A 22,853-nucleotide genomic window follows, 5' to 3' on the forward strand; every position below is an offset into this window, starting at 1 on the left:
TATTCGATGTAACATAACGTGATCCAGATATCTTCAAAGTAAGAAGATATAAGATTTCAAGAAACTTTGTAATTCTTTTTACATTCTCCCAATCAATACTCAAAAGTTCACCTGTAGGAATTCAATTTCAATATAAGAATGCTCAAGATAATGTCTCAAGCCAATTTTACTAGAATCATAATGTGAAAATGCACTTTCAAGTTCAACAGCCCTGCGCAACATCAAGCAGGTGGAATTCCACCTAGTTGGAACATCTAAGCATAAAGTTTTTTTGCAATTGAGTTGTTCATCATCAAAACATTCTTGAAACCTCTTCAACCTCGCAGGAGACTGCCTGACATATCTCACTGTATGCCTAGCACGTTCAATAGACACTAAAGATTCTTTTAAACCATCCCGGACCACAAGATTCATGATGTGAGCCATACATTTCACGTGAAGGTGAGTACCATTCATCAAATTAGTTTCTATTTTTGTTAATTGCTTAGACAATTCTTTTACTGTCACATCATTTGAGCTTGCATTATCAACTGTGACAGTGAAGATCTTATTTATCCCCCACTCACGTAAGCACCTACACCATTTGCCATATATTCGCCTTTATGACTAACAATAGGGCAAAAAAATTATTCTCTCATGCATATTCCATTCACTATTAGAAGCCTCACTTTCACCCATCATCACTTTATCACTTTATATATTTTCAGCCATGTATGAGTCACTGCAACAAGAAAAGAAAAGGAATGAGAATAACAAGTTGCTTAACAGATATTTATACAGGTACTTTCAAAATCGATCTCAAAACAGATGAGTTTTGTGAACTTTAAAACATCCTGCTGATTACTGTTGCTTTTAAATATTGTATACTGAGAACGGAGTCAAACATCCTAAATTTTGTATGCTTTTAAAGTGAGAAGTTTCTGATTCTTCACAAAACTTGTGTTTATGTTTCAAAACAAATGAGTTCCTGTTTATGTATACTGAAGCAAGCATCTGAATACTTTGAGAATTGAGAAGCTCTTTGATTTTAAAGACATCAACAAGAAAAAAAAACTTACCATCTGCTGCTCTGGCTATAGCGAGAGGGAGAGGCGAGACAGCGAGATGGAGAGGCGAGTCGGCGAGACTACGAGAGGGAGACGGCGAGACGACGAGAGGGAGACGGCGAGTCGACGAGATAGAGTGCTGGAAAGTGGAAGTCGACGAGATAGAGTGTTGGTGGCTGCTGGTTGAAATTTAGGCGTTAGGGTTTCTGATTATTTAGGCGTTAGAGATAGAGTACTGGAAGTGGAAAAAGGATTTTTGATTATTTAATATATATANTATATATATATATATATATATATATATAATCTTAACGGGTTAACGAATTACCGTTAAGAAAATTGAATAATCCGCCCCCAAATCGATAAGCCGTTAATAAAAAAAATTCAATCTGTTCCCCGTTCGTTAAACCGTTAACCCGATACCAATAAGCCATTAAGCTTCAATTTCGGTTCGGTTTTCGATTTCGGTTCGGTTTTGAACACCTACCACAATCTATGGACTCAAGTGGCTTACCTGAGAAATTACCCAAACTTAGGTGACATGACACTCTTCGTCCACTCCAACAGATACTCCATTAATTCCAAATCTAAGTTCCCAAATGCAATTACCGATGATCTTTCTACTGATCAAGATTTGACACCAAACAACGCCATTATGAACCTGCCCACAAACGTAACCCCCATCTTTACCCAAAGAGGAAAAGCAAAAAAACACATTAGAAAAAACCCAACATTCACCCATCATAATGACATCTCTCCACTGCAGTTGGAACACTCACCAGCATCGTGGCTGGAGGTGGCGTTACAGGGCTAAGGGCTAGCCTACAATTTCACCCCAGGGAACCAACCAGTCACCCTAATATTGCAAAACCCAACGCATATGGCGAGGGTAATGGTGGAGGCTTTAAACAGGGCTTTGCCAGCCTTTGGTCCAAGCGCGTGGGAGGTAATGACTCTCAACGGCAACATGCAACCCAATCTAGACCCAACGCTGATCAATACTTCATCTCACAAGCTTTCCGATCAATCCCCTTCTTCCCAAACCCAGTAGCGGAGAACCCAACAACGTCTCCAATCTTTGTGACTATGAAACCTCAATCCCAACAAACTCTATCGTCTTCTGATCCAGTTGAGAAGAGCCGATCGCCGCCATTAGGGAACATTACAAGGGAGATCAACAGAGCCCTGGACCTCCTGAAAGGGAACAATCCTTTGAAAATGAGGGAGTAGGTCATGGACCCCTACGCACAGACTCCCTCATACTGGACTCTGTTAGGGCGATAGAGATTAGCAGAGAACATCGAGATTCTAGTGCTCCTATGTCCCAGGAATCTGACCAAGTATGGATAATTCTGGTCTCCCATCACAGTCAAGGATAAAACCACTTCTAAATCTAACCCTAGTTCTGAGCACGGGAAGCAGGAACCAAAAAAAACTAATGACGCCTCCCTAGGGGATGGAGAAGGCCCAAAGAAACCAGTCCCCTACCTGCCAAACATCCCTAATGAATTACATCATATGGAATGTTAGGGGTGGAAACAATGCGGAGTTCAGGAGACACTGCCTTGACATGGTCCTGCTCCACAAATCAGCAATGCTGGTACTGCTAGAAATAAAAATGGCTGACCATAAGAAGCTGACTGAGAATTTGCATTTTGACATTCTCATCCAGTCTTTGGCAGTGGGGTTGTCAGGCGGGATTGTTATGATACGGAAAACGTATTATGTGCAAGATGAGGTGTCCACTACCCCTCAAGGCATCCATGCCATGGTGAAGGTACTTCCATCCCATACTCCCTGGTTATTTTCAGCCATTTATGCTAGCACCATATTAGCTGATAGAAAATTGTTATGGGATAATTTAGTTACTATATCTAGAAGCAATACTGGAAATTGGTTTGTAGGTGGAGACTTCTATGAAGTCTTAAAGGCTAGGATAAGTTTGGGGGTAACCCCATTAACCCAAACCGCATCAACCTTTTTTGGAACTCCTTAATGAATGCAAGTTAGTTGACTTAGGATACAAGGGCAATAAATAAACTTGGACTAAAAAAAGATACAAAAATAGGAGTAGCCTAATTATAGAAAGGATAGATAGATGTTTTGCTAGTGACTACTGGATTTCTCAGTACCCTGAGGCTAGTGTAAACCATCTCCCTAGGACCCACTCAAACCACTGCCCTCTGCAAATAATACTAAAGGGGGGATACTACCAATAACACTAATAGGCCTTTTAGGTTTGAATCAATGTGGACTAACCACCCATCCTTTCTAGTATCATCAATGAGGCCTTCACCCCAAACTCCCCTTTAATACAATCAACCAACAACTTCAAAAACCTTGTAACCCAGTGGAACAGGCATACTTTTGGTAGTATCTTACACAAAAAGAGGATGATCCTGGTCGGGATTGCTGGAATCCAAAAATCTCCCAACTACCAGTTTAGCAACTTCTTGCTGAATCTGGAAAGTAGCCTGACTAGAGTGCTAGACTCCATCCTCAAGAATGAGGAAGACTTCTGAAAACTCAAGTTAAGGGTCAGTTGGCTAACTGAAGGGATGCCAACACCAGGTTTTTCCATATCTCCACCCTCAATAGGAGAAGGAGGAACAGAATCATGTCCCTCAAAGATGACAGCGGGAACTGGCTCTATGACCAAGGAGATATTAAGATCTCCATTATGCACTTCTTCAGAAGCCTTTACACCTCCTCCCACACACAAGCCCCCATTCTCACTACCGGTTACCTGGACATGGCCCACACCCTCTCAAATTGCCAAAGAGATAGCTTGGATAGCTCCCTTGAGGATAGTGAAATCAAACTATCTATTTTCTCTTTTAAACATTTTAAGGCTTTTGGTCCAGATGGGTTTCACCCCTTCTTATACAAAGATACTTGAGCATTGTGGGGAAGTCAGTGATAGACTTTTATAGGTCCTGTTTTGACACAAACTCCATGAATGAAACCATGAACCAAACTCTACTCTACCTCATCCCCAAGTGTCCCCAAGCTACCATGCTCAAAAACTTTAGACCTATAGGGCTCTGTAATACCATCTACAAGACTATCACAAAGGTCATTGTTAACAAAATTAAGCCTTTCCTCCCCGGCATAATTGTCCCCAGCCAGGAAAATTTCTTATCCAACAGAAGGGCCTCATACAATGCATTCATTGTCCAAGAGAACATCACCCACTTTACAAAAATAAAAGGGAGTCGTGCTCACATGATCATCAAAATTGACTTAGAAAAAGCCTTTGACAGGCTGAAGTGGTCCTTCATTAGAGACATTCTACAGGCCTTCAACTTCCCACCTGGGCTAACTAAATTAATCCTATCCTGCACTAGCTCATCAAACATCTCAATCCTAGTTAATGGGGTTAAGACTGATACCTTCTAAGGAAGTTAGGCAAGGAGACCCCATGTCCCCCTACCTGTTCATTATGTGTATGGAGAGGCTCTCCAGGCTCATTGATAGGGTTGTTCAGGATAAGCAATGGCTTCCAATTAGTATTAGTAGGTCTGGTCCAAAGATTTCCCACCTCTTCTTTGCTGATGACCATGCACTATTTGCAAAGGCAAGCATCAAAAACTACAACACAATCTACTCTATCATGTAGTCTTTCAATGAAGCCTCTGGTAAAAAAATTAATCTTACTAAGTCTAGGGTGCTCTTCTCCTATAACACAAAGCCTGACACAATGGAGAACCTTACAAATACCCTTTCCATTCAAGCTACTACATCTTTTGGTAGGTACCCTGGGTTCCCAATGTTCCATAAGAGACCCTTCAATAGTGACTTCCAGTTCATACTAGACAATATGCAATCCACGCTATCTGGTTGGAAAACAAATTGCCTAAATATGACTGGAAGAATCATTCTGGCCAAAGCCTCTCTTAGCAGTATCCCAAGCCATGTCATGCAATACATCAAATTGCCCAGCAGGACTACCCACTAAATTGATAGAATTCAAAGGAATTTCATCTTGGGTACTACACCAAATAAGAAGAAAATGCATCTGGTTAGCTGGGACAAAGTTACTAGGCAGAAATCTCATGGTGGACTGGGTCTACAAAAAGCAGAATGCAAGAATAAAGCCTCACATGTTGGGCTGGCCTAGAGGATTTACCATAACACTTCTAGTCTGTGGGCTAGAGCCCTAATCTCTAAACACTGTAACTGGAACCATACCCCCAAGAAGCCCAAATCCCCAATCTGGCAATGTATCCTCAAAGGTTAGGATACTTGTAATAAGGCTAGTAGATATGTTGTCCACAAAGGGAACATGGTGAGCTTCATCAATGATGCCTGGATTCCAAATCACCCAGCTTAGGGAGATGATTGAGAGTCCACTCACCTCAAACAACATTGCTACCAAAGTGGACACTATCTATAGTGCAGGAAACTGGGATACCTCAGCCATCTCCATGAACCTTCCTAAGGATATTAATGATCTAATCAAATCAACCTTCATACCTACTAACTCTGCCAAGGAAGGCAAGCTAATCTGGGCACTGACTCCAAATGAGTCCTTTACCACCAAAGCAGCATATACCTTCCTTAACAGCACTAATAAGATTCTGATGAATGAGGTAGAGGGTAACTTCAGTTGGATATGAAAGCTAAAGTCCCAAACAAAGTTAAAACCTTCATATGGCTGCTTGCACAAGACGTGCTCCCTACTGGAGCTTTTCTGCACATAATTGGAGTCAATTGCAACCCTGCATGCTGTTTTTGCTCAAACAATCATGAAACTAGTGACCACATCTTCTTTGAATGCCCCAATACAACCCAATTCTGGCATGGCCTAATGGCCAAGGAACTACTGAAAGCGATCAATAGAATCCTATCTTCACAGCCCAACTTTGGCCAATTATTTGGAACAAGTTAAGGAAACTGTCCTTTAACAACATTGTCTCTTGGGATATCATCCTCCCTTTTTTCTTCTAGCACATTTGGCTAGCTAGAAACCACAATCTTTTTAATAAAAAGAAAGATACCATCTCTGTTAACAACACCATTGCCAAATCTATTGAGTACTACACATTAGCCCAAAAAGGTGTGACTAAGCTCTTTCCTACTAGAGTTAAATGGGAGCCCCCATGAGGGGCACTATAAACTCAACACTGATGGAGCAGCTAAGAGCAATCCAGGGATTTGGGGAATTGGTGGGGTATTTAGGACTGGATCCTGGGGTATATGGAAAACATGCCACACACCAACAACACAATGACATAATTAAAAGCTTTGATAAAGGGCCTCCAAATTGCTGAACAAAATGGATGGATACCTCTAGAAATAGCTACAGACTCAGCAGAGGTAATAAGAATGCTACTCACAGGCAATATAACTTATGATCATATTATTTGTGAAGGCAGGTTGTTGATCCAAAGGATGGACAGTGTGGTGGTGCGACACAGTTACATGGAACAGAATAGAGTGACCGATGCACTGGCAACGGAAGCAGCAAAATCAAAATTTTTGGGAAGAACTACCATGCTAGCAGTTTCTCCGATGTTTGCAAATGATGTATTTTGGACAGACATCCTAGGAACCGAAGTAACTAGACATTTTTTGGCATGTAATATTGATATACTGGAACAAAACATGTCCGTTTTAGGGGATTACAGTACTCTCATCTAACCACTACTGTGTAATGTAGCTCTTAATATATATAATTTTCCTTTGACCAAAAAAAAAAGGTCTATTTAGCTTTTAATGTTTTTTGGGTGTTTGGTAAAAGTCATAGGTATCTTTTTCAAAACAAAAACCAGCCAATTAAACTACACTTCTCTTGTCCTACTATCACTTCCCGCCACCTAAATGCCGATGACTTAACTGACACACACAGCACTTTCGTCTCTCTCAAGTCTTAACGATTTTTTTCTCATATTTTCATTTTTTCTTTAGAATTATGGATATTCAGAGTTTGGTCATAATTCTTCGCGGAGCACTTAGTCCCAACAGCGATGAACGTAAAGCTGCTGAAGAGAGTCTTAATCCGGTGTAATGTTTATCTATTTTTTTTTCTTTTCAAAATTTGGGCTTTATTGCTTCTTGCCTGTTTAATCTATTAAGGTGTAAATTGAGCTTCGAGTTTCTTGATATAATCTGTATTCAATAAAATTGGATATGTCGTGCTATAACTAAATCAACCAATCGACTACGCCTCAATTGCTAGATAATTGGAGTTGGTGATGTAATTTCTTTATGTATTGCTTTATTCGAGGCCAAATTAAGTCAGGGGCAAATCGATTCATTCGAACCCACTAGCTTTGACTCACACTCTGCATGTGTTAAAAGTCCACTAAATAAGTACAAATAATAAATTTCGAACCCAGTAAATCAAACAAGTTGTTGTAGAATTTCGAACTCGAACTCATAAAGTTCAAATCCTGCTAGTGATTTAAGTGGACTATTCTCCTCTATGTTGCGCGGACTCTCCAAAATGCTACCGCACCTGTGTCTGATCCTCCAAAAATACACTACTTTTGGAGGATCCGACACGCACCCGCCGACATTTTCGGAGAGTCCAGGCAATATAGATTCTCCTCTAGCTAACACAATTGAGAAGGGAAAACAGATAGAGACTAAGAGCTAAGCTAAAAAACTATGACGATTTCATTACTTAAAAGGATAGGCAATGACTTATAACTTTACTAAGGGGTATGCTCCTTTAACATAAGTCGTTACTGCCAATGCTAACTTGAGCGTAAGAACTTGTGTGCTGAATGGACATTCAAGTTAATTAGCTTGCGTACACGACGGATCACTTCTTTTCCAGCTACTTGTAAAGGCTCTAGTAATTCAGGTCGTATCAATAGGAAGCTCACATAGTCATAAAATGCATTCTAATTATGAAATGATAGTTTCTAAATTGAGAAGGGATGCAAATAGTTGGCAATCATGATCATGGGTGTGGGCCATTTTCATATCAAATATAGGATCAAAGTTCCAAGTTGTAGTTTCGAAAAAATTGTGAATTGAGTGTTTTGTGAACTTATATTTGCTTTGTTAACGAGTTTATCAGTTTTCTTGATTGTGTCTTTTGTTGAAAATCGCACATTTTGATTACTTTAAAAAAGAGAAGCTCGGTGTTTAGAATTTGCTGAGAGTGAGCCATGTAATTGGATTCCCACTTCAAGCTTGCACATCCTGTTCAAGGCGGATCCAAGATTTAAATTTAACAGGTTCAACAGTTAGATTCTTACCATTGAACCAATTACACTTTTAAAATTATGGGCTCAAATTTAATATTTTTTGATGCTTTGGTGATCTTTTCACATATATATCTGTACTCCCTCCATGTTGAAAATGTTGGGTTTAGTTGAACTTGTTGATTGTACGCTCCATCTGCCACTGATTCCATTAACCTTTTGTCAAAGAGTTCATTTCAACAATTATTTCAGCTAATTAAGTTGGAAAATTGCGGTTTAATGCTTAATTTAAACTATTCTTCATTTATTTCTTTTTGAGGTTGAATTGATCAGTGTTTCACAATCTTAGAGCTTTGAGTAATAGGACGTTATGATCGTGTTATTTAAATCTGTAGTAATTAGACAGACATCGGAAGGTAATATGTATCTATTGATGAATGCTCTTCTATTTGCAGTTCCAATACACTCCCCAACATTTGGTGAGATTGCTGCAAATCATAGTAGATGGGTCTAGTGACATCGCTGTCCGGGAGGTGGCTAGCATTCATTTTAAGAACTTCATCGCGAAGAATTGGTCGCCTCATGATACTGGTAATGGATCTATTCTAAAACCTTTGAATAGGAATCTCTTGTCTACATGTGAAGATGTTTCGATTTTACATGCAATTTCGAATTTTCTGGCATTTGTCAAGCTACATTTAAGTGGCAGCTTAACTCATACTTACTAGGAAATTGTGTCAATGCAGGTGAGCAATCAAAAATTCTGCCAGGTGATAAAGAAATGGTGAGGCAAAATGTTCTCATTTCTGTTGCACAAGTTCCCTCATTGCTGAGGTATGTTGGCTCATTTATGTATTGTTCTGTATATTTTCTTTTTGTATGTTCTTATTCTAGCACTCTAATGATATAGCCTATGAGTTGTTAATTTGATAATGTGACATCTGATGCGTCTATATGCATGTGGGATTGTCTGCTCCAAGTATTTTAACTGCAATTATTGTGTGGCATACAGTTCCTATATGATGATACTAAGCGTGAATCTTTTGTTACTGACATTCGGATATGTTCATTATTGTGCCCAGAGTACAGTTGGGAGAATCCCTAAAGATAATGATATATGCAGACTATCCAGAGCAGTGGCCTACGCTTTTGCGTTGGGTGAAGCATAATTTACTGGACCAGCAAGTTTATGGCATCTTGTTTGTCCTGAGAATTCTTTCTAGGAAATACGAGTGAGTCTGTGATACAAATGAGTTCACTTTCTTTACAATCTCTGTTATCTTTCTTTTTGCCAGTGTAAAAGCTATTAATGCAAACTGCACTTTTCTGCTGATTCGAAACCCGGTGAAGTCTGTGCTTCAGGAAATGGTTTTCATGTTTTTGAATCTCTCTTCCTTTGTATTCTCAAGTCTTCATGGAATAATGTTCGTGCATAAAAGGTACATATGCATGTTACTATTTCATGTATATAGGTACATATGCATGTTACTATTTCTCTCTACAAAAGCCCAACAAAATATGCAATTTGCAGTTCTCTGCAAGAATAGTAAAATTAGTCCTACATTTTTGGTGGAACATTTCATATTATTAAGTTCTGCAAAACAAAATGGAAGCTAGAACATAGGCTGCAAAGCACATTCCTTATAGTGGCAATTACCTTTGCACTGTAGTAAAAATATATAGAGTTTAGGTTGCAGGTAGTGAACCTATAAAAGTAACTCTTTAATTTCTTGGATGTGATCGGCTACTCAGTAGTTAGTAGTTACATCTTTTAACAATCCATTGAACTGGACAATAACAAAACATGGTATAGGTTCATATGTTTTTTATCTTCTTTTTTTCTTTTCTTTTTTGGGTTGGGTGGGGGGTTGTTGATGGTTTGTTGTATTTGAATTTTGAGTTGATTTCTTTGTTCCAAAGTCTTCCATTGTCATTTCAATTCTGTGATGAAATCTTTTTTGCCTTTTGTCGTAGTTATTTATAAATTAGAATGTTCGAACATGTGTATAGGTCATGGGTTCGAGCCGTGGAAGCTGCCACTAATGTTTGAATTAAGGTAGACTGTCTACCTCACACCCCTTGGGGTGCGGCCCTTCTCCGGAACTTGCGTGAATGCGGGATGCTTTGTGCACCTGGCTGCCCTTTTTAATATTCGAACATGTGTATCTCAATTTCGGCTCAAGGGGAGGGAAAAATTTGTAGCTGTAGGAATGTGGAAAAACCAAATACCTTGTTGTGAAGTGATGAAAGTGAACTGTTTCCCTCATAGAGTATTTCCAATATAAAACACATACCTTTTCGGAATTGGCAACAAGTTCGATGAGAAATTTATGCCATTCACAAGTTCCTGGAGTTTATATATAAGCTGTAATGTTTTTTCCCTCTCCATAAAATCGACTAGGTAAACCCTAAATATGAGGTTGGTGGTTGCTCGCCCTTTACAATGTTTTATGTTTGGTCAAACAACTTCTTAATTTGTATTATCGGCTACACTTCGTCCTACGAGAGGGAGGGAGGGAGGGAGGAATGGAGGGAAAGAAATATATCAAATCTTCGAGGTAGCTCACGGATACACTGGGTATGCAGTTCTTACTGCGTAAGCACCTATGTTTTATTTCTGCAGGCACTGGTGTTAGAAACCATAAGATTTGCATGTCCGTCCATATTTTATATACAATATTGAAACACACACACACACACACATATATATATATATATGAGATCTTTGTGTTTGGCTTTTGTGGGGGGTGGGGGTGGGGGTGGGGGGGACTATTTAGTGGGTTCTGTTGTGTGGCTGTTCAAGCAAAGCAAATTCTGTGAAACGTTTTTCTTAACCCTCCTTTATTGAGTTGGTGAAAGTATGTTGTCTCTTCTGCTGTTCTCATGTTTTGTCTCTATTTACCAGATGCAGATTAGATGAGGAAAGGACACCCATTTATCACATTGTTGAGGAAACATTTCCACATCTTCATAATATATTTAACAGGCTTGTTCAGATAGCGAATCGGTCAATTGAAGTAGCGGACTTGATCAAGCTCATCTGCAAAATATTCTGGTCATCTATATATGTATGTTTGGGTTAAAATGTTTTAAGCTCATCATTCCTATTAGTTCACGGTTTTCTGCAGTGCTAATTGTATCAACTTTACTGAATATATTTGTAGAGAAGCGGGTAGGTCTTCCTTCTATTCAATTTTTTAATCCATCAAGTTGGATGTGTTTCAGTTCTGATACAAGGACACTATGGTTGATGTTTCTTGCTGTTTTGTGATGTCCTGACTGAAGAAGCATGTGATCGTTGTAGGACGTTTGTTTCAATTTGCAATTTATTCCACTTCTTAAGGCAGTTTTTTATGATATATTTTTGATCTGGCTAATAATAGACAGAATTAACCTGGCTTGCATAAACAATGTGAGTTTTGGTTATTGATTTCAGTGCTGATGAGATAGCTAAATTGGCTCCCGGGAATTCTTTCTTTTCCATCTTGAACCGTTCTCAGTTGGAGATTCCAAAGAAGTTGTTTGATCCAAATGTATTCAATGCTTGGATGGTTCTTTTTCTGGATATATTGGAGAGGCCTGTTCCTTTGGAAGGCCAACCAACTGATCCCGAGATAAGGAAATTATGGGGATGGTGGAAGGTGAAAAAGTGGATTGTTCGCATATTAAATCGACTTTCCTTGTGGTAGAATGACACTTACTTGACACTGCAATTTATGGCTTGCTGCTAATATTATTTCACACCTTTTGTTTCCTAACTCTTCCAATTTTTTTCTCTGTATATACCAGGTTTGGAGATGTGAAACTTCAAACCCCAGACAACGAAGCTGAAACGTTTCAGGAGAATTATGCTGGGAAATTTTTTGAATGTCACCTTAATTTGTTGAATGTTTTACGTGGCGGTTGTTATTTGCCTGATAGAGTGACCCACCTCGTTTTGCAATATCTAAGCAATAGGTTTGTGCAACTGCTTCTTGCTTTATGAACAACAGTTAACTATATAACACATGCCCATCTGAAAACCCCTCCTTGATTATTCCCCTTGATAAGATAGTCTTTTTACGTATGGCCTAGTGGTCAATGAAGTGGATTTAGAACCATGAGATCTCAGGGCAAAAAATACTAGGTGATTTTTTCCCATATGTCCAAATCTTCGTTACTAGAGTTACCTGGTACCTGTTGCTGGTCAACAGATGGGAGGTAGCATGTATCCCGTGGAATTAGTCGAGGTGCGCGCAAGCTGGCCCGGACACCACTGTTATAAAAAAAGATAGTCTTTTTACTGAGGAAAGGAGACAATGGCATCAAATGCTCGTAACATGATTGGATTTCTAGCTTTTACATCTACCTTTGCTGTGAGCCACACCATGTTGTCTATTGTAGGTTTCAAGTATAGTAAGGAAATATTCATTTATTTACCTTACAGAAAAAGTAAAGTAAATATCCATTTCTTTATACTTATACTAGTCAATGTTTAAAATTGAGTGCTCTGGTGTTAATTTTTCAGGAAGAAAAATATAAGATGTGGTGATCAGGTGTAGGTCTTAAGAAATGACAAAGAACTCATTTGATTGAGTAAAGCTACTTCTTTGAGATTCTTCAGTTGTGATTTAGAGAGAGACCCTAGTCAATGAGAATGTAGTACAAAGGGACACAAATTAGTTTCTTTATCAAGAAAAAAGGATACAAATTAGTCTAAAAAGGGTTTCTCTACCCAAGGTTTCTACCAAGGAAATCTCCAGGATTGTAACACTAGTACTGAGAGATCAGATACGCCTTCACTAGTTTACGTTTTGGGACATCTTAAAATGATTAACATACATCCACAAATTAATTTATACATTTTCATTTCTATCAAGCATTTAAATGCATTTAAACTAATAAAGGATAATGAGATATTTGGTCTCACTACACTTACTTATCTTCCGCTAGACAGTCAAGTGATGTTCTTCCTATCAGACTAACCTACCGGACGTTAGTCAACTTTGTTTCCTTTCTTTATAATAAATAAATAAAAAAGCTAATTTACTGGACATTAATTAATGTGTTTTTGCACATTCATTGATGCAGCGCAAAAGGCATATTACTTTATTTCAACTTTGTTTTTAGTCAAACTACATCAATCCCAAATTTATGGATGGGGAGGTCTTTGATAGGTGAGTTCTTGACAAGAATATACAACTCTCTAAGTCCGTTAGTCACTTTGTAATGTATTGGATTCTGAGAAAACTAGCTTGTGGTTCATAAACTGGAAAATAATTTCAGGACACCCTATATGTTAGAGGCATTGTTTAATATGATTTTGTGCTTGGAAGTACATCATGGTTCTTTGGAAAATTTAAGACCTAGTATTTTTGGAAAATTATGTTTTTGCTCTTTTACCACCATATGCCAAATTTGTCACTTCTTCAGTTTTGTAAATTATCTCTATGGGTTTAGGTTTCTAATAGGTAACTTATCATTGAAATGAGGCCTTGGTTTTAGTTTTCAGTTTTAGGGACATGCTACTGCCGCTGTTCTGTCACTTCATTTTTTGTTTCTCTGGCACTATCTTTTTCGCCTGTCTAAGTTTCTGGATATTTTTTCTGCTTTGTAGTTTTGGTATCTGATAGGAGACTATTGCTTTTACATTCCTTTGCATTCTTATTTCATTCTGCTTTGTACTGGCAGCATCTCAAAGAGTAACATGTACATCTTGTTGCAACCACGACTTGATATTGTTCTATTTGAGATCATATTTCCACTTATGTGCTTCAATGATAATGATCAAAAGCTTTGGGAGGAAGATCCTCATGAATATGTGAGGAAGAGTTATGGTAATTGATTTTTTTCTGATATATACTACCACTATCTCAGCAGAACATGACTGAGTTTTGTCATTATACAATGATTTTCCTCACTACAATTCTGCAGATATAATTGAGGATTCATATAGTCCTAGAGCTGCTGCTAGGGATTTTGTAACCGAGTTAGTGAGAAAGCGTGGTATAAAGAACCTTCAAAAATTTATGGTGTTCATTGTGGAAATTTTTAAGAGGTATGTTTCAATATTTTTATTTAACTCAGTTCAACATGTGATGATAACAAACCTTATGTATTTTGACAATTTCATACTTTACATGTATATTTCAACATTCCTTCATTTATACTAAGTTTCATGATAACAGACCTTTGCATTTGTCCTTTGACAATTTCATAATTTAGATATGAGGAGGCAGCTCCAGAATACAAGCCCTATAGGCAGAAAGATGGAGCCCTTTTTGCAATTGGAACTCTATGTTACAAACTAAAACATACTGAACCATACAAGTCTGATCTTGAGCTTATGCTTGTACAACATGTTTTCCCGGAGTTCAGCAGTCCCGTGGGACATCTTCGAGCCAAGGTGTGTAGGATATGTTGCCTATTTCTTGATTAACATGCACTTTGTATCCTCCTTGATAAGTTGTTCATTCTGTCACTTTCTGATTCCCTTAGTTAATTGAGAGGCATATACTGAACGATAACATATACTCCCTCCGTTCCAATTTATGTGAACCTATTTGACTGGGCACGGAATTTAAGAAAAAATGAAGACTTTTGGAATCTGTGGTCCTAAACAAGTCAAAAAAGGGCCCAGAGTATTTGTGTGGTTGTAAAAGCTTCTCATTAAGGGTAGAATTGTAAGTTTAAGTTAAATTATTTCCAAATTTAGAAAGGGGTCATTCTTTTTGGAACGGACCAAAAAGGAAATAGGTTCACATAAACTGGAACAGAGGGAGTACTTTCTTATCTTCACCGATCCTCGAATCAGATGTGATAAGTTTTATGGTGAAATGAATAGCATGTGATCTGTGTTCAATGCCGTCCTTTTATACCGCTTAACTATCTTGATATCTATTTCAAGCAATGTTGACTCCATTGTTCTTTGTTTGTCTGATTGTAAAATATTTACAAAGCCTCGATAGCTCAAGGAACCAATGTAAACTAATTAACTCATTTAAATATTGGTAGCTGCTTCCTTTTGTAATGTTAAACCCATGGTGCCGCTGCTCCTTTTTCAATTTATGAAGGAAGGTTGATGCTTGACTTATTCCTCATCTTTGAACAATTTCTTATCTCAGATAGGTGTATGCCATTTCCTACTTTTTCCTTCTAAATTTTGAAACTGATTTGGATGTAGCGTCACTGCATTAAGCTATTTAATCTTTCTACCATATTAGGCAGCATGGGTTGCTGGAGAATATGCCCATTTAAATTTCTCAGATCCAAATAACTTCCGGAAAGCGTTACACTTTGTGGTGGCTGGAGTGCATGACCCTGACCTCCCAGTTCGTGTTGATTCTGTTTGTGCTTTACGTACTTTTGTTGATGCGTTTAGAGGTAACATTTAGTTGACATTATCATCTCTTATATTTATCCCACTGAGCCCTGTTTAGACTTGGTCATGTGTTTATCCTCGCAGATTTGAATGAAATCCGGCCCATTCTTCCTCAACTACTAGATGGTATGTGCTAGATTTTTATTTCATTTCTTAAAAAATAAAAAATTTAAGCATCTCTTGATGGATTTCGTTAAACAATCTTTTCACAACAAGCACATTCAGAAATTTACAAACTAATGAATGAAGTTGAGAATGAAGATGTTGTATTTACTCTTGAGACTATTGTGTACAAGTTTGGTGTGGAGATGGCTCCTTATGCTCATGGGTTATGCCATAATCTGGTGAGAGTATATGTTATTAGAGGGATTTGAATGAAAATGATATCTTGCTCAGTGGAATCTAATAGAAGTCGTTCTTTTTAGGCTGCTGCATTTTGGAAATATATTAACACGGGTGAAGATGATGAAGATGGTGATGATCCTGGTTCTCCGGTTCCATTTGGATGTTTGCGAGCCATAGGCACAATCATTGAGTCAATTAGCCATCTGCCACACCTCTTTGTTCACATTGAGCCGACACTTGTCCCAATAATGCGTAGGATGCTGAGTACTGATGGGCAAGGTGCTTTAGTCTTTGTTGAGCTTGTTTAACTTTTTGCTATTTAGTAGGACAAAAGCATTTAGTTGAAGTTAAAGTTTTCGAATTCTGTACATTAGATTTCAGCAATATGTCCTACATAGTATAATGGACAAAATCCATTGTCCTTGAAGTCGTGCTCTGACATTAGCTGATGTCATCAGCCAAACTTCGTTATTTGTTAGGGCGAAGGCAAATAGAAGGAAAATGGAAGACAAATTTAAGAAGTGCATTTTCTTTCCTTTGTTTTGGTTTGAGAGAAAGCAAAGAGGATATGAAGATACAATATGCTTTCTCTGTCCTATTTCTTAAGAGATCAGTGGGTCAAGAGGAAAGTGATTTTGCTCTCTTTTTTCTTTACACTTTATGTAAAATGAAGGGAAAGTGGAAAAGTTCTGTTGACTTTTTATGTGTTTAAAATTACATTTTTTTAAATGTTAATCTCTGGAATGACTGCAACAATCATGCCAAAAGTTATTTTTTTTTAAGGATACAATGTGAAAGCTAAAAGCTGTTCCAATTAAGAAAATAACTAAAGTTTAGTTTAACCAAGGTATAAGCGAGCATTCCTTCTTGATTAAAACAAAAGGGAGCATTCCTTCATTCCCACTATATCTGCTTAGGAGAACATGGTGAACCAATCTTTCTCTGCTTTGTTATTTGTTCGGCGAAAGTTTAGTAAAAATGTGACAAATCTGGGCTGAGCGTATCCTATGTCATATATGTTTGCAAAACGTAGTTCGAACTGTGAGTCCTCATCTCGAAACAAATTAGATACCTTTGTAAACCTCTAGGGAAAAAGTATGTCTCCCTTCTCACTGATTCATGTTCCTGCAGAGATCTTCAAAGAAGTTACGGAAATTGTTTCATATATGACATTGTTCCCGCCAACAATATCCATGGAAATGTGGAGTCTTTGGCCATTAATGATGGAAGCACTTCTAGGGCTATTGACTTCTTTCCAAGTATGTCCCAAACATATCACTTGTACTTTGTTGTTGGGTAGGCAGGGGCGGATTTAGGGGGCGCAAGGGGGTTCACCCGAACCCCCTTCGCCGAAAAATTACACTGTATATATAAGGCAAAATCTGTTGTCTACCTCTATATATTAAGTTTTGAACCCCCTTAACACAACCTAAAAGTGTAGTTTAGTGGTCAAGGGGGTTCAAAACCTTCATAAGGTCATAGGTTCAATTCCCACTAGTTACAAAGAATTTTTTTTGAACCCCCTTCATGGAGATCCTGCCTCCACCACTGTGGGTAGGGTAGGGGGATATTTTCTATTTTGTTGATTGGTAGTTTTGATGATGTTTCTCTTCCCTTTATTGGTGGTAGCATATTTGTTATGAGATACTAGCTAATCTTAGAGCTTCAATAGGTTTTCTGAAGTCATTTTATGATCTATTAAGTCACATGATGATTATTTAAAATTGGGAAAAGGGTCAAAATTGTCCCTCTACTATTGTTTATTGGTTGCTTGTGCCACCCGTTATACTTTTCGGCCATTCTCGTCCCTACCGTTAACAAAGTTTGCAAAATTACCCCTAACCCTAACGTCCCTCCACCGTAGCAGTTGACCTCTCTAATATTGTCCCTGTCAGCAGCCAAGTCAGCAGGTCCCACAAAGAAAATGCCATGTCAGCACCTCCACCTCCAATACCTCTCTTCCCCTTCGATTTCTTCTTCCATCGGCAGCTTCACCACCCAAAAGCCTCAATATTTCACCACAAAATAGCTTCAAAACCAGAATTTAATCAATAATTTTCAGCCTCAACATTATATTCAAGTAACATAAAATGAACTTCAACAACTTCTGAAGAACATGACAGACCCATTAGGTATTCTTCAAGCTTTTCCAAATCCTTTGTATGGTGATTTTAGTCTCCTTTCAAATACATCTCCCAAATCGGTACTAACTAGCCACCATTAACACCACCATTAATTGACAGACCCACCTTCTTCACATAAACCCCCCACCGTATCTCCTCTATTTTTTTCACATTCTCATCCACAGTAAAACAATGAAGAACCAAATTCTTTACAAAGATATGAAGAGAAGAAACATTTACAAACCCCCCACCGTGTATTCTCAAGCTTTCTTTACAAATTCTTCAATGGTGCCATGAGAGCAATCAAGCAAGATATGAAGAGAAGAAATATTTTTTATGCCAAAAAATGGGTGTTTGCCAACAAGATCTGACATGGCTGCATTGAGTAATGCTACGGTAGTAATACTTTGATGGCTTTTAATCTTATAGGCAATTTTTGTCTGTGTGAGTTTATTTGAATTTCTTGCCGGAGAACAGGTTGTTGTCCGTGGAGGTTAGTTCTGCCCGCTGAAAATTTTCCGGCGAAATGCCATGGTTTCCGGCGATTTTGGTATGAGGTGAGGGAGAAAATATGAGAGAAAGGGTGGAGAGGTGAGGAGTGAGGGGTCGTTTATGTTAGGGTTTTAATTTGGTGGGGTCGATGAGATGGCAGTTGACTTGGCTGCTGACATGGACAAAATATTAGAGGGGTCAGCTGCCACTGTGGAGGGACGTTAGGGTTAGGGGTAATTTTGCAAACTTTGTTAACGGTAGGGACGAGAATGGCCGAAAAGTATAACGGGTGGCACAAGCAACCAATAAACAATAGTAGAGGGGCAATTTTGATCCTTTGCCCTTTAAAATTTAGAGAAAGAATTCTCATCTATATCAATGGGTAGCATGTGAAAGATTGGAGTTTCATGGATGAGAAGCTTTTTGTCTTTGGTTTCTTAGTTGCTGGTAAGCACTGTCAATTTGGATAGCTTTCATCACTACTAAAAAATGCTTTTTTCCGACCGAAAAAACCGACTCCCATGATCTCCGTTGAAGATTCATCAACTGTTAGACCAGTATTATTAAAGGTTGTCTCTCCGTCGATCAAAACGATAGAGTGATGTGAAGATAGCGGCCACCAGTTCATGCGTGAAACCATGAACTCTAGAGAAGTGTGCACTTCAAAGTTCAAACAATGATGCGAAAAGTGATCCAAACTAGAAGTGATCGTACTTTGCATCCCAACTTTGAAGAGTTGGATTAATATCGGCATTATATATGTTGAATGCCGAAACTAGTTAATTTAATTACAATTTGATTATTATAGTACTTCTTTTTGATAGGTAACGTAAGATTATAGTACTAAATTCATGTCTGGTAATTTTTAATTTTTCGTAAATTACGCGCTTCACTTCAAAAAGCATGCTTTTTGCTTCAAGTTCCATGGATCTTGTGGTTTTTTTGCACTTCTCGCTTTTAAAAATATTGCACTAGACCACTCGAGGCTAAATTTATATCCTAAGGCAGATACTTCTTGAGCTTTTCCGTTTCAAAATCAATGTCATTCTTTTAAATGGTTTGAGTCATAAGAATTATAAAGCAGATGAGACCCTTGCTTTGCTCATCAGCCTTTATGGTTTTTACCGAGAATGAAAACCCAATTATTGCTATATTATCCTTTGAGAATGTGTAATTTATATATGTTAGGTCAAGCATTTTGCTTTTCTAAATTCCACACACTTTCCAACTTTGACTTTTTCACATGAAACAACAGTCAGAGCTGCTTGTCACTTTACAAAAACAACATATCTGGCTCGGCTGCTAACTGAGATTTCCCCAAAGGCTTTTGTGGTTATATTCTTGTATTGCTGCTCTACTGATACTGTGGTGCTTAATATATTTTGGTGAATTCTTCTGTTAGAGCTGCTTGGTGCTGCAGAATGCGGCATGTTCTTTGTCTTTTCACTGGATAGTATTTGCTTTATCATTTATATGCAACTGAATAGTATAGTTCTTCCATTACCTGATCTAGTTCCCTTGACTGTTAGTTTGGATTTATATTTTTGCAGATATTCTGGTTTTCTTAGACAACTATATATCCAAGAGCACTACACACTTTCTAACATGTAAAGATCCAGACTACCAACAAAGTCTTTGGAATATGATTTCATCTGTAAGTGGAATATTGACACTGACGTTTGGCCCTGCTCGAGTGAGGCGGATTAAAATATGTAATACTGCTTTAAATTTTTGAACAGGTCATGGGAGATGAGAGTTTGGAGGATGGGATCATTGAGCCAGCACCGAAGCTTATCCAAGTTCTATTCCAGAACAGCAAGGGACAGGTAGATCATTGGGTTGAGCCATATATCAGAATAACAATCGAGTGTCTTCATCGAGCTGAGAAACCATATCTGAAGTGCCTCTTGATCCAAGTGGTAATACAATTCATCTAAACCGAGGAATTTCCAAATGAGGCCCTGCACTAACTTGTTAACTTCTAGATGAACTTAAGATAAAAATGATAAGACTTTGGATGATTTCTTCGGGTGCATATATGAGTCTATATTAACTGAGCCGAAGGCAGGTAATAGATAAGTTTTTACTTATTTAAATATTGGGAAGTGTAAAGATGTATATTGGAGTTATCACTTCTTTTGCACTTGACTGCACTCTGCTTCTGATTGTATATAATAAGAGGTGAAGTATTCAAGTATAGGCAGCAACGGTTTATGGCCAAGTTCAAAACAAGAACCGTGTGTAGTAGATCACTTAAGTTTAATTGTTGTTACTATTTGTTTTCACTTTTCACAGATAGCTAATGTTCCATTATTTGATGATTTTCCTTTGGCAGATCGCTGTTACTCTTTATTACAATGGGTCCATGACACTCAACATACTTCAAAAGCATGGTGTTGCTACAGAGACTTTTAATCTTTGGTTTGAGATGTTGGGACAAACTAAAAAAAGTGGAGTGCGGGTTAACTTCAAAAGGTAAGCCTTGTTGCTTTCTGTTTGGATGGAAAGGAGAGACATTGCCAAAATGGTGGAGAACAGGACTTCTAACACCTGTTATATTGGTTTTACAGGGAACATGACAAGAAGGTGTGCTGCTTGGGCTTGCTATCTTTGCTCTCTCTTCCTGCAGATCAACTGCCAGAGGAAACCTTAGAGTGTATTTTCAAAGCGATTCTTGATCTGCTTGTTGCCTATAAGGATCAAGTAGCAGGTTAAACCTCTCTTACCTCCCACCTTCCACATAATATCATTGAATCTTGTGGTCCACATTCATCTAATTAGTTTATGATTGTTTTCGGAAGCTGCTAAGGAAGAGGAAGAGGAAGCTGAAGATGATGATGATATGGATGGAGGATTGCAAACTGAGGAAGGAGATGAAGCTGACAACAGTAGGATTATAAAATTGGCTGCGCAGGTGAATACCTTTAAAATGGTGCTCTTAAACAAGTATAGGTATCTTTGTCCTCTATTTAAAGTATCTATTTATAAAAAATAAAAAAAATAGAGTATCTATTTTTTCATTTGGACTTGTAGTCGGCTATGACTTGACTGTCTTGTTTATGTTGAACAAAGAATAATAGTAGACCTGTACTTTTGCAATCCTTTAAAGGTGTGAGTACTACTGCTGTGCTTTTCATGGCCAGTTAATATTGAGTCCTTGCATGTACACAGTATTTCTATTTACATGAATTAAATGCAACTTTCCAATGTTGAAGGACTATCCAATGTTCCTTCATCATCAGTGATTAGAGTTGCATAAAAGTACAGCTTTTGCCTTAGAGCGTGGAGAGGAATTCAATAATCTTTAGGAAATTTAATTTCATGTCGGTGTCCTGAATACCTGAACTGCGATAAAAACGTTATCCTGTTAGGGTTATCACCTCTTCTGCACTTGACATGCTTTGCAGAAAAAGGCTTTTCGTGCTAGTGACGAGGATCCCTTCATTCTCTTTGTGGAAACTATCAAAGGTATGATGCTGCTTCTCCGCTGCTTAACTGATATCAGGATTGCTTTTAGGTTGGTATTAGGCAATGTACTGACTTGATTTCTACCCCTCCCTCGACGTCTGAATCCAGCAATGCAAGCATCTGATCAATTGAGGTACCAGAGCCTCACCCAAAATTTAGACTTCCATTATCAAGCGCTGGCAGATGATGTTGCTCAGCATGCTGAGCAGAGAAGAGTAGAGATTGAGAAGGAAAAAGTGGAGAAGGAATCAACGACCGTTGCTGCATGAAAATTCAATTTGCTTCAAGTTCTTTGGTTGTTCCATTCATTCAAGAACTATTGGAGAGAGGCTTGAATGAGTTGCCAACTCTGTATGTTTCGAGTGGTTAGTCTGATTATGATATCATATCCATTTGTACATTGTGGTTCTTTGGACTATGAGGTGAAGTGTGGTGTCAGGGTCAGTTTGCGTGCACCTTGCCACTTTTATTCCAATACCGACTCAAAATTAAAGTTTAAAATGAACACTAATAACGTTTTTCTTAATTTGTTTATCATTAATCCTTTCTAATATTGCACTTCTGTGATTAGTTAATTAATTTTATGAAAGATATAGAAAAGACAATTAGTCAGCTCGTAATTAGTTTTACATTAATAAACCCGAATAAATAAGAGGGTGTTTGGCTAAGCTTATAAGCTGGTCAAACTAGCTTATAAGCACTTTTCGGCTTATCTACGTGTTTGGTAATGTTAAAAGTGCTTATAAGCCAAGTGCTTATAAGTCAAAAATAAGCCAAAAGCCATAAGCTGGTCACCCCAACTTATGAATTTTTAGCTTATAAGCACTTTAAGTTTGACTAAAATTTTTACAATTTTATCCTT

The 22,853-nt window shown here is 38.0% G+C and overlaps 1 pseudogene; it reads left to right on the forward strand.

Annotated features, from left to right (window-relative positions):
• The first annotated feature begins 6,136 nt into the window (after nt 1-6,136).
• Nucleotides 6,137-22,511, forward strand: LOC109214169 (annotated as a pseudogene).
• The last annotated feature ends 342 nt before the right edge of the window (nt 22,512-22,853 follow it).

This window comes from Nicotiana attenuata, unplaced genomic scaffold, assembly GCF_001879085.1.
Source record: "Nicotiana attenuata strain UT unplaced genomic scaffold, NIATTr2, whole genome shotgun sequence".
NCBI lineage: Eukaryota > Viridiplantae > Streptophyta > Magnoliopsida > Solanales > Solanaceae > Nicotiana > Nicotiana attenuata.